Consider the following 12,790-nt stretch of genomic DNA (forward strand, 5'->3'; position numbering starts at 1 on the left):
TTAGCGACATATAACTACAAATCCAAGCAGTTGTGCTCGTATTTCAGAAATTTGCAGCAGGGACAGTTCAGCGGTTTAAAGACTCCCCTGAACCTACTGAAATTCGGGGATTCTTATTAGGATATGGTGGTGTCAGATAGCGTTGGGCTCTGTTAAACCTCCATAAAAAGCCATATAAATCCGAAAGCTACACCGTCGAAACGAGTCTGGTTCTATCGAAGATCTCAGCACAAAGCACACAAGTGCCACTGGAGTGCCCACCAGGCACATGGCGAACGTTAACAGACAGGACACGGACCACGAATTGGATGGCAGCTTTGGGCTGACAGGCGTACTGTTCTATATCCTGAGTAGGCAATGACACCGACTTGCAACAGTGAGTGGGCTAACAATACGGCTGCCTCCGTTCCGCTAAAAACTTGGTTAGGTCTCCGGGTACGTTCAAGACTCGTCAAGTCAATAGTTGGTGGAACCAGGTTCCGATGGACAATATCCGATTTTACAGCGATCCGGCTCTGAACCCTACTTCCCATGAAGGATAATTTCACCCTTAGCATGGCGACTCTGCTTGGATAGATCACCATGGGATCACCGAAAGTAGTGGCAGTGAAGAGCTTGGTGGAGGAGGAGCTTCGCAAGTTCGTAGTTGCGAAAAACAATGTCTATAAGGACAATAAGGAGATGGTTCTCAGAATCCGAAAGAGGCTAGTGTCTACTATGAAGGAGTATGATAAAGCAATACTGAGAGCTGATGTAGCTGAGTGGGGTTTGCCGTCGTCTAACCCGAGCAAATGAAAAGCCCATAATACCCCCATGGCCATTATCCAATTTCACTTCATGGTGTTTCGATGGTGTTTTGAATGGGTAGAAGCGACGACGTATGCAGTGCTCTTAAGTAAACCAAAGAGGATCTGGAGCTGAGGGATTTGGATGAAAACGTGGTTTGAACCAGGCGTACCCAACAAAGCGAGATGCTCTTCGAGTTGAAGGAGGGCCCCGCGATTAACAGCTCGACTATGCAGGTAATTATGATCAAATCACTGAGAGAAGAGACATACGTTATAGCCTTAAGCCCGCCCTTGTACTGCAGCCTGGACGATGAGTACATGACAGTTCGGTTAAAGAAGCGTTTCCGAGGAACACAGACAGCGACGATCTCAGAGAAAGCCCCCGGTCCGGATGGGATACCCAAACGTGGCACTGAAAGCTGCAATCCTGACTTATTCGGATATGTTCAGGATGGTTCCGCAGAAGTGTTTAAATGAAGGAAACTTCCCAGAAATATGGAAGGTATAGAAGCTGCTGGATACATTCGGAGTACTCCCGGAAAGAATCATCCTTAACAGGCTAACGAAATGCACGGAGGGTGAGCTCGTAGTGTCCAAGATGCAATTCGAGCTCCACACAGGAGTTTAGGCAGTGAAGGCAATTCGGACAGTGCTCGAGAGCACTGAGAAAGCGAAGAGGATATCGAATGCGTTCAATAGTTCCATCGTCGCAGCGCCGCACAGAGTAAGGGTTCCCGACTTTCAATACCATCCTGAAGAGTTACGTACGGAGCAGAGAGTTGCAGTACCAGATGAACGAAGGGAAGAAGTCAATACGAGTCACAGCAGGCATTCCGTAGAGCTCTCTTCTCGGTCCAATTCTTTGGAATGGGATGTAAGATGGGGTCTCGAAACTTATATGCCTTTGCAAAGTCGAGTATCGCGATGTCGGCATGCAGGCCGTCGGTTACGGATTGTCGTGAACTGGCGATGATTCAGGAGTTGGCGCTTCTGCAATAGGACCATCAACCATCTGTTGACTATTGGCTCCACCGTCTTGGCAAAGCAGGGGAGTAAACAAGCATCGGTTCACCGCTCCAAATGCGTTTGATATTGTCCAAAATCGCCCGCTTGGTTACCGGCGGGGAATGTTGTAGCAGAGAGTAACCAACGTCATCCAATTCGGCAGATTTGTCGTGTGCCGATTCTAGTACCGTGCATAGTTCGCTTCCGGTGAAATGCTGGTTATAGACTTAACCTGAACCAGGTTCGAAGCGAACTGGCCTGCTCTGAGCCCTTTGCTTGATTCTCAGGAACGCAGCTGGGAGGGCGGTGTCTGCAGACAAGGGCCGGGTACCTACCTAGTTTGCGACGTCCCATGAATACCGGTGTTCAAACCATGAAGCTGGGTTCGTCTGATCTCGGATGTGTGTCTTCTGCAACGCCAGACAAATGGGCTGAATCCTAACAATGGTCCTTCGCAGGTCGCCAAAGTATTTTCGCAGGCCATTTGTGTTACACTAGATTGTCGTTGATTTTATGTTAGAGCCGGTAGATTGAAGACCAGACGAGTCCATGTCTACTGCACCACATTCTCTTCTGAATTCTATTCCGCCCAAGACTTCTTGGTGGGTCGGAGAGGTGTTTCCGTAACCTCCGACGACATTGAGTACCTGCGAGGGATATACAAACAGTAGTCAGTTCCAGACTGGGTATATTGTACGAGATTACCCGGGAAGAGTCCGGGTCTCTTGTAGCCGCCGGCGCGCAAAGCAGCTAGGTGGACGAGGCCAGCAGGCGCTCGTGTTATCGCCATTCATATTTTTATTCGAGGTGGTAGGTCGTTTCTCTCGTATTGACAGGGGTTAGATTGCCACTGCTGTTGGATGGTGGGATGTTTGCTGAGTGCTTCTGGACTGTTAACCTTTCTGGCAGTTGTACCTGTGGGCGAAAATTTTCCGGCGGATGGATTTCGATCGGGCTTGCGTTTACAGGTACTTACCCGAATACTGCCCTCACCTTCAGTACCAGCAGCCACCGGGAGAGCATCACTGCAAGGCGGAACGTCCCCGGTCAGCCTCCGACCACAATTCGTATTGGACGATTGCTATTCTGACCTGTATCGGGAGGTTGTCCAAGTAAAGTATCCTGTTTCGGATTCACAATTGGGTGGAAACAAATGGTTTGTCTGTCACATGAACTATTGTCTTGCGTTGTGATCAATAGAAATTTAAATGGCCCATACTCGAAAAGAGCAAATGGCATCAATTTTCTTCAACATTAAAGGGACTTTTTATTCAGTTTCTATCAATATTCTTTCCGAGAAGCTGCACCAGCATGGTGATGGCGAATAACTAGATATAGGTTGCGTTTCGAGTTCGTCTCATCAGAAACTGACACTGACTTAGTGCTGGTTTGACGCTAGATCCAAAAGCGGAAACACATCTTGTGTTCTTGGGCAATCAACTAGTCAAGCGTGATGTCTCACAAGAATAGAGGTTCTGGTGAAGCTAACGAGAGCAGTGAAATCGAAACATGGTTCAATTTAATATGCATGATGCTGTATTTCTTCTTAAGGAGACAAAAATTGGGTATAAAACAACATTTCTCCCAAGGAGAAAACTGGGTAACACATTGGCGCAAAGTGCACTCAATACCTAATCCAGCGCTAAGCCAGTGTCAGATTGTCTTCACGGGCAAAAGAGTTTTAATCTAGGGGCAGATCATTCAAGAAACGTTGATCCACTTTGTGCGATGTTTTGTTGGACGTAGAGCTGCCACAGGGTTTGCTTAGAAATTTCGTTTTTTGGAGCTAGCTCAGTCCAGTCACTAAGTTAGTGTCGGATTCTGATGAAACAAAGTCGAGACGCAAATTCGATAATTAATTTTGCTACAGGTTTTGTGTTCTTCATATGGTTTTAAGCAATTTTCTCCTTAATATGGAATGTTTCTCCACTAAGGAGAAATATGCATGGTAATGAGAGTAATTATTTTTTGAGTCCTAGAAAATAGAAGTAACTTACCTTGAATCATCATAACGCATACGGTACCAAACGAACGGACGTGATCTAATCGGATCAAGTACGTGGGCACGCACCGGTTGGCGTTGTAATTGATGAGCAAATGGCTTAGTAGTAACTGTGAAGTTGATTCTGATCACCAACTTGTCGGCGTCCATCCATCATTCCACGGCTTAAGGCTTAATCGTTTGGTAATCTCTTCGCAGCACGTGCCGGATCGATCTTGTTTCACTTTCTCGCGCGGGCTTTACAAGTGTGATGACGTTGACTTCCTCGCCGCGTTATTGCCTGGTGGCGCGTAGCCGCAGCAGCTGCTTTGGCATCATGGGGGTATAGGCATATGATTTCCATTGACGGAGGTTAGCTACGTCGACTGATGGATTCACCAAAATATCTGCAGTAATTGGATTTGCTTTTGTATTGATGTGCAGACGCTTGGAAGCTGTTTTCGGAGCTGTATTGATAAATATTGATCGAAACGTGTTTCTTTTGCTGTACGGCTGAGATGTAACAGTGTTGATTTTTTTTTAATTTTTTAGGAGGCGCGCTTTGTTGATAATATTTGTATTTATTCGGAAAACCGAACATTACCTATCGAGCCGGTAAATATTTATCACGAGGAAAGGTATATTAAATGTTACACAATGTGGCAATTGTACTGACGCACGTAGCACTCGGGTACGCAACCAAACTAATCGTAATAAGATCACATTGAATGTGTCCATCCAAAACTCGAATCCTGGTATTTACCATACTTTTTATATGGGTATGCAGTATGGTAAAGGGTCTCTAATAAAGAAACAATAATAATAATTATCCAGACAAAATTTGCTTTGCTTTGGAAGTTAGTTTTTTCGTTCAATATTATCATTCTTTCCACAATACCAAATGATTAACGGATCAGTCGAGTCAATTTTTTTACGAGTCTCGGAACATATATGTTAAATGATTAGTGAACAAATCCATGCAAAATTGTGCAAAAAATTGAAATTATATTTTCTCGATCGTTAATTGCTTCCTACACCGATTCCCCCATTACAGCGTGTAGTCACTGCAAGCATTCCGCTCCTAGCCGGAATAGGTTATTATCAACAGTTACCGTACCGAGATAATATCCCCATGTGGTAACATTAGTTCCATTCCGATCAAACGAGGGTGGTAGATAATGACCGCAAGTAGGGCGAGCCGGTTGCTACGATCTGTCGGTAAAACCAGTAAAAAACTAAAATCGAGGCTGCAATCGATATGAATTCGCTACCGATTGACACATTCCTTCGACGAACAAGATTCGAAACCATTGTTACCACATGGAACGTTTCTGAAAGTCCGATTTTTCTAGATGACAGATTCAAATAGAAGTCACGGCGGCCGCAAACGAAAATGCGTTGTGGCTCTTTTGTGTATCAATTACGGCGTGGTATGTAATTTGTACACTGCAGCAATTCACTATTTCGCTGCAATTGGACATTTACGGCAGAAAAAAAAACAAACATTACTCATCATGTTCGCGCTGATAAAATGATTGGATTGATCGCAAAGCAGAAGCCCAATTTAAGGAGGATAAGGCTACCAGTGAGGTGCAATTCGGTCCTCTTTATTTTCATTTTATAGAAATTTTGATATCGGGTAGTAAACAATAAACATTATGCTACGTGTTGTGATTTGATATGATGTTAAAAGTGTCAAGATTAACTAAAATTTTGTCGGATTTTATTTGACAGTTCACTTCACATCAACCTAACATAACCTCACAAAATGAGCCGGAACAATTATCGGTGACTTGTTTACATAAAAAGTTACGTGAGTTCGAATGTAACAAAACACCAAGAATTGTCAAACATGAACGAAGTTCACTGGTGTCGTCATCTTGTAAATTTCAATTTTATACATAGCTTCAATAGCACGGTGACCTCGACTGTACGGATTCACCAGTAATTTTCAGTAATTGGTTTTCCTTTTGTATCAATGTTCAGCCGCAGGGAAACTGTTGTCGGAAATATAGATACATATTGATGAAAATGGGTTTTTTGTACGTGGGGAAGACGTAACAGTTTTTATTTTACGGAGGTGATTGCTGATTTTTTATTTTTACTTGGTTGGACCTCATATTTATCATGGGTTCATGTATTTCAAATGAAATTACATAACGTCGTAATTCTGCTACTGCACAAGGTAGGCTCTGGTGCATAGTAAACATGAAACATAACACTTTAGAGCGAGTCTGAGGTTTAAGGGATTTGGCTGAAGTTCCGATGTTATTATTACGACTGCAACCAATCAGGGTAACAATTTGGCACTGGGTGGAAAAACACCCAAATTTGTGTTGTTAACTCCGTAGCGTGTACTGTTTGGGCAACATAACTCATCACTGTCCACTATTTTAGGTAATGTTTTTGTGAGTTTTTTGTTTGAATTCTTTTTCATGAACGTTGTCATAGAGCTCCCGTGAAAGTTTTTGTTACTTTTCATCAGCCGCGTGATAATTCCAGCCCGGGAAAACACGCGTGTGTGCGGACAAGAGTTTTATTCCCGCGAAAGTACCGACCGGTCGAAGAATTTGAGCAGAATCTGCCCCGTCTGTCCACCGGTAGCAGGTGCATAGCAAAGGAGAAAGGGTTAGAACAAGGTACAGTAAAATTTAGTTTGTTTTCCCTTTTTTGTGGCTACGAAATTACCGGAAGAGGTGTCACGGCCGCCCTGTTAAATAGGGTCCGCCGAGAGAATAAATGAGAACCCAAGTATTGGGGAAATCTCTACTTGCAAGACATAGAGTTTCGGAATCTTGCAACGCTTAAACAATTTCTGAGCTGAAATCAGTAATAAAGGGTGAGTTGTTAATTATAGAGACCCTTTCAAACTTAGGTAACTTATTTCATACTTTAACGAAATTAACCAAATTTCGGCCAGTTTCTCTTTAGAGTGCATTATTTACATCCGCTCAGTTGTGCAGCTGTCAGCAGCGTTGCCAATGTTCCAGCTTTTTCTGGAATTTTACCAGAATTTTTCCAACTGAACAGACATTTGTACATTTTCAGGTCGGTTCCGAGATGGAGATGTCATCAGTAGTCCACAAGTAAGTAAGAAATACACAGCTACGCCAAACTTTATTCGGTAGCTCAAGATGGATCATTTTCACGAAAAGCGAAGGTCACTGAAGCATGGGGACTAGAGTGATAAGAAAAACCTGTTTTAATCCACCTAGCGGTGCAATTGTGCCTTTCTCATTTCTCTAAACTATGGCACGGAGGCTTTTTATGTTCAACATAATTGTGGAAATGTCCATTACATTCTTAGTACACTTTGCACTTATACACAATGGCATGCCAGCCACGAACTTGAGATACGTGTCGACGGTGAAACACTTGAAACAAATAAATATCATACTCCATTAGCCTAATCAGCATTAGATCAATGTTATCTGCTTCCTAACTCATTTTGTCATGCGGGGCTGGGTATGTGAAGAGGGCGAAAGTCCCACGAACGAACGACTCCCCAGCTTAAATTGGTATGCTTCGTGATATAGTGGTGGTTTAAAGATGATGGGGTTGAAAGGGAGGGGTATGAGGGCTGGATGGGGTGGTGGTCTGAGGGGTGAATTAAGGAGATTTTTAAAGGAGGGGCGCGAACAGTAGAGGGGGGGGGGGGTGTAACCCCTCTCCGTAAACCATCAACTACGCCCCTGTTAAAATCCAGAAACCCTAAACGAGTCGAAAAAAAATTAGGTTGACGTTTTTCAGAGTGATTGCATAACCTTTCTATATGAGAAAGTCAAAAATGTGCCAAAATCCAAAAAAGTGAATCGTAGTCAAATTTTTTTTTCGAGTTTGCATCAAATCTCGACGTTTCATGCACCTTGAACACATTTAGCATCAAAAATAAAATTTCTATTTTTAATTTTTCCTATAGTTTATATGAGAAATTTCTGTGTGGCCGCACTCTGAAACCCGTAATTCCGGAACCAGAATTCCGATCGATCCAAAATTCAATAGCAGCCGATGGGAAGGTTGCACCTTTCATTTGAGACTAAGTTTGGGCAAATCGGTCCAGCCATCTCTGAGAAAAATGAGTGACATTATTTGACACATACGCACATACATACACACACACACATACACACACACATACACACACACATACACACACACATACACACACACATACATACATACACACACACATACAGACTTTTTCCGATCTCGACGAACTGAGTCGAATGGGATATGACACTCGGCCCTCCGGGCCGGGATTAGGTTGACGTTTTTCAGAGTGATTGCATAACCTTTCTATATGAGAAAGGCAAAAAGGACTCTTATACAGCTTCCTCTGATTCTTAGTGCCACTAGGAGTGTCTGCTTCAACTTTAAGTCAAATCGGACCCTTGCCCGGGTCCGATTTGACTCAAATTTGGAGCAGACACTTCTGGTGGCGCTACGAAGTATGTTTGGAATTTTTCCACAATTTTCATGAATAAAGCTTCCTAACTTGTATTTTCACCGCTAGGTGGCACTATGTGCATCAGTTTATCACTGCGAGCGAAAATGAGCAAGTGAATTTTATTTTCTACAACTTTGTCGAAGACTACAAATCAATGCAGCTTCCTTAAGAGAAGCTATTAATCTTTTAATGATGTGCTGTCTGAGTTAGTTTTGCGCGGGGCCTAACAGCACATGGTGCAACATCAATAGTCGATTCTAACGAACATTTTTTTTGCAACGTAATGGTTGAGTTTAACTGAATAGTATGTTTAGAATAGAATTTTAGTACAAGATAGGAATCATATATTAGCTAGAAAATTTTAGATCCACATTTCATCACATATAGAGTGTCAACACTAACTTTTGTTTGGAAAGAGCTGGAAATTTGGTGTCTTCTACAAAGTTGTAGAACAAGCCTTTTCCAGTATTTTTTGTGAACTCGTTCTTATTCCACCTATCTTCCTGTAAAAGGTAGTGTTGGCGCTCTCCATGAGGTTAACCGTTTCATGCCCAACTTTTTTCTAGTGCATGTAGGGTTTCAAAGCTATTTTTCCTTGAAAACGGTGAGATAAAAAAACACGAAAAGTCTGTTTTCATAAAGATAGGTGCTTCCCTTGCAGTACTAGAAGCTGCTCAATTTTTACCTTCCAATGCTCAATACAATTCTCCTAGAATATTTACAATAGTCCAATTGCATGGAAAATGTAGCCAAAGACAGACTAAATTGATAAGTTTTATCAGTTTTCAAAAATATTGCACCATTACGAAGATATATGAAAAAATAATTTTCCGTCGTGAACATAAACTGTCCCTGGCAGCACTGATCCAGCGGAATTGGTCTGATTTAATTGCAATAACTTCAGTTCTAGAGCTGATCCTTGTAACTGTTAATGCTCAAATGAAAGGCAATAGTCACATTTATTAGCCTTACTTGTTTTTGCGAGCAAATCTTGCCTCAATCAAAAGTTAAAGCTGTTTACAATCGTTATTGTCCACAAACAACATGGGCATGAATGGGTTAAATATGGAACAAAATTTTCTAGTCAAAGTATGACTGATCATGTACGAAAATAGTTCCAAACATTCAAACCAGTTAAACCCAACTATTATTTCCCAAAACATAAAGCTTGTGGGAATCGACTACTGATTCACCAGCATGTGCTGTTAGGCCCTTTGAAAGACTGACTCAGACATCACTTCATTAAAAGGTAAATAATAGGTTTGTTCCAGTACCAGGAGAAACTGGAAGTACTCCGGAGAAAACAGGGAGAAAATCGTTCCTGTACTATCTTCTTCTCTTTTTTCTTCTTCTGGTGGCAAACCGGAGTGAAAAGGAGCAAGAATTTTTTGCTTCGGAGCAACAGGGAGTAACTTCCATGTACTGGAACAAACCTAATATCTCCCAACAAAGTTGGATTGATTTGCAGTCTTCGACAAAGTTGTAGGCAATAAAATTATCTTTCTTGTTTTCACTTGCAGTGATAAACTGATGCATACAGTGCCACCTAGTGGAAAAAATTAAACTAGTGCTTTCTGAGCAGTGTATTGGGGACCCGTAGGAATACTCCTTCCTTCACCTAGCGCCCACGTAAAGTTCATGCAGGGTCAAGCCGATATTATACACATCGGCGGAGTCGAGTGAGCGGATGTCTATATGTTGTCATGTCATTACGTGTTTTGTTTGCTTTCTGGAGCCTTCTCAAGCCTGCGGCTTTTTTAGGATCAGAGTCTGCATACGACACAGAATTCGAAGATGTTTGGGTCGTTGCTTAATGGCTTCTTTCGCCTCGAGGCACTACCACTTCAGCTACTGGATGTTCTTCATAATTTTTACGATATTCCCGAAAGAAAGGCTTTCTACTTGGCTTCCTCCATAAGTTTGTTAAGATGCTCGTCTTTTTTTTGAATTGTCGCGTACTTCAGTTTTCAGCCTCTCTTCTTCCTCGGGCATTGGCGACTTGTTAGACGATGATCGTCCTTACAATTCCACGGAGCTTCCCCGTGGTGGTCTCCAGCGCAGTTGAAGCAACGTTGTGGATCAGGACAACGAACACGTTGTTAAAGCGAAACCGTGCCATAACGTCCGAGGTCACAACGTCCGAAGGGTGGTGCGTCACAGAGTCCGGGACATTACGGCGTACCAGTGGGCGTCATAACATCCGAAAACAATAATGCGTCAAAAGATCCGAAACAATTCATGTGTCACAACGTTCAAATATCCGGGATCTTATGACACACACTGGTATTGGGATATTATGAAGCAGAGGTAGTGCGTCATAAAGCCCGGGATTAAATGACGCGCTCATAGTTTCGGATATTATGACAAATAGGCACTGCGTCATAACGTCCCAAGTCATAAAGTCCTAAAAGGGCGTGCGTAATGTCTGGGACATTGCGACGCACGAGTAGTGGGTCATATGATCCGAAAACAAATGTGCGTTCGGATATCATGACGCAGCCTGGTGCGTCGTTGTGTCCCAGACATTATGACGCGCCCTTCTTTGGGACCTTATGACCTGGGGCCTTATGACGTAGTTCTTATATGTCATGATATCCGAAACTGGACTTATGATGCAGTACGGATTTCGGACGTTGCGATACTGGGATGATTGCGGACTTCAAGACGTGCATTTATTTTCGGACTTTATGGGTGCTCTTGTCCATCACAATGTCCATGACATTATGACGCACATTATTTTGGGACGGAATGACCTGGGACATCATGACGCAGTTCGTGTGCGTCACATAACGACTGCGACATAAGATCCGAAATCAATTGTGCGTCTTTAAGTTCGGGATTATGACGCACATCCGTTCTCGGATGTTATGATGCAGCCTGGTGCGTCATAATGTCTCGAACGTTTTTACGCACCACCCTTCGGATGTTATAACACGGTGCCAGTTAAAGCAGCCAAATCAGAGCATCGGGTTCGGGAAATATGGACGAGTAGGGCGTTAAGTAAACCGATCTTCATACGCCCCTTGAACTGCACATGGTTTTGCGGAAATTCAGAATGAGTACTGGCTATACTATTTTAGGTACAACATCTCTCTGTTATATGAACTAGATCGTGACAGGAAAATACGCATTTGCTCACGTTATGATTCGGATGGACGTCGACTGCTATGTAGTGCTTCAATACCGTCAATAAGTTAAGTAAGTTTTCAATAGGACAGGTTTCCGAACTCTATGATTGTACCCTTGATCTTCGGTATTCGTATCATTTGCGCTTCGACTTCGTCTCATCAGAATCAGAAACTAACTTAGTTAACGGACTAAGACAAATTCCATAACTAATTTAGTGAGAGGTGTAGACCACAAACGCGTAAAGATGGTTTTAAACAATTTTCTATTTAATGGAGAAAAAAAGTTTTTGCCTAAATTGTTCTCCACTAAGGAGAAATATAGCATAGTAACCAATAATCACGTGTTTTAGGATTTCAGCCAGCTCTTTATTTTTGACGTATTTTCAAAAGTTTTCTAGCGGACCCTCCAAAAATTTCAAAGTTTATATGTAAGTTTGTATGGAAAATCGGTTAACATTGAAAATAAATCCTTAAAAAATCACCTCATCATTCAATTAATCAGAACACTATATATTCCTAAAGGTATTCTTCTACTGAACACATTCGGGGAACATTGCAAGTTTATTAAAATTCGTTGAGAAAAGTTATTAACAAAAGAAGCAGTATGACTTCAAAACAAGTGGATTTTATTAGTAACCATAGCAACCCTGTTTGAATAGCTACATCGTTATACCAGTGTAAACTAGACTTCCCAGTCAAAAAGGGCAAGTTTCTGGCTAACGGGGGGCTATTTGCCAAATTGGATGCGCTAATTGCCCTTCAATTTGCCAGCAAATTGCTGGCAATTAGGGGGCATTTCAAATGCAACATTTGGGCGATTTGCCGCCGTCATTTTTTAGCCGCTCTACCCGCCCTTAAATCGCCCCTAAATCGCCCAGGGAACGCGTCATTTAATCGCCCTTAATTGCCTAATATAAAAATTACAAATAATACTTCTTTTCGGATTCATTATCTACTCACATAAACTTATCACTACACTAGGTAATCACCACCAAACTATAGGAAGAATCAATGGTGAAATTGACATTGCACACCAAAACTTACCACAATCTGACTTTCATTAAGAGTTTAGGTCAGAGATATTGTTCCACCAAATTTACAAACGATTCCACAATTTCCCACATTCGTTGGCTAAATGAAGTGCACTAGATAAACAAAATAGAAACGAGAACACGCCAATCGTTTAAAAAAACTATTTTAAGCTTAAGCCAAACATGAACCGCCATGTTTGAAAAACGCAAAAACAACCAAGTCCTTTTCAGCCGCCAGAAAGTTGTCTAAGTGTTGAAATCGCATTCGCAAATTGCATTTGTTCCTAGGGGCAATTAGCACAGGCGAGTTGAGTTAAACGTCAAACTGTTTAAATCGCCTGACCATGTTCGTCCGCATTTTTTTTGACCGGGTTGCCAGCCACCGCTCGCGTATGGCAGATACAGCTATT

The sequence above is a fragment of the Topomyia yanbarensis genome, chromosome 1, assembly GCF_030247195.1.
Source record: "Topomyia yanbarensis strain Yona2022 chromosome 1, ASM3024719v1, whole genome shotgun sequence".
In the NCBI taxonomy this organism is placed as follows: domain Eukaryota; kingdom Metazoa; phylum Arthropoda; class Insecta; order Diptera; family Culicidae; genus Topomyia; species Topomyia yanbarensis.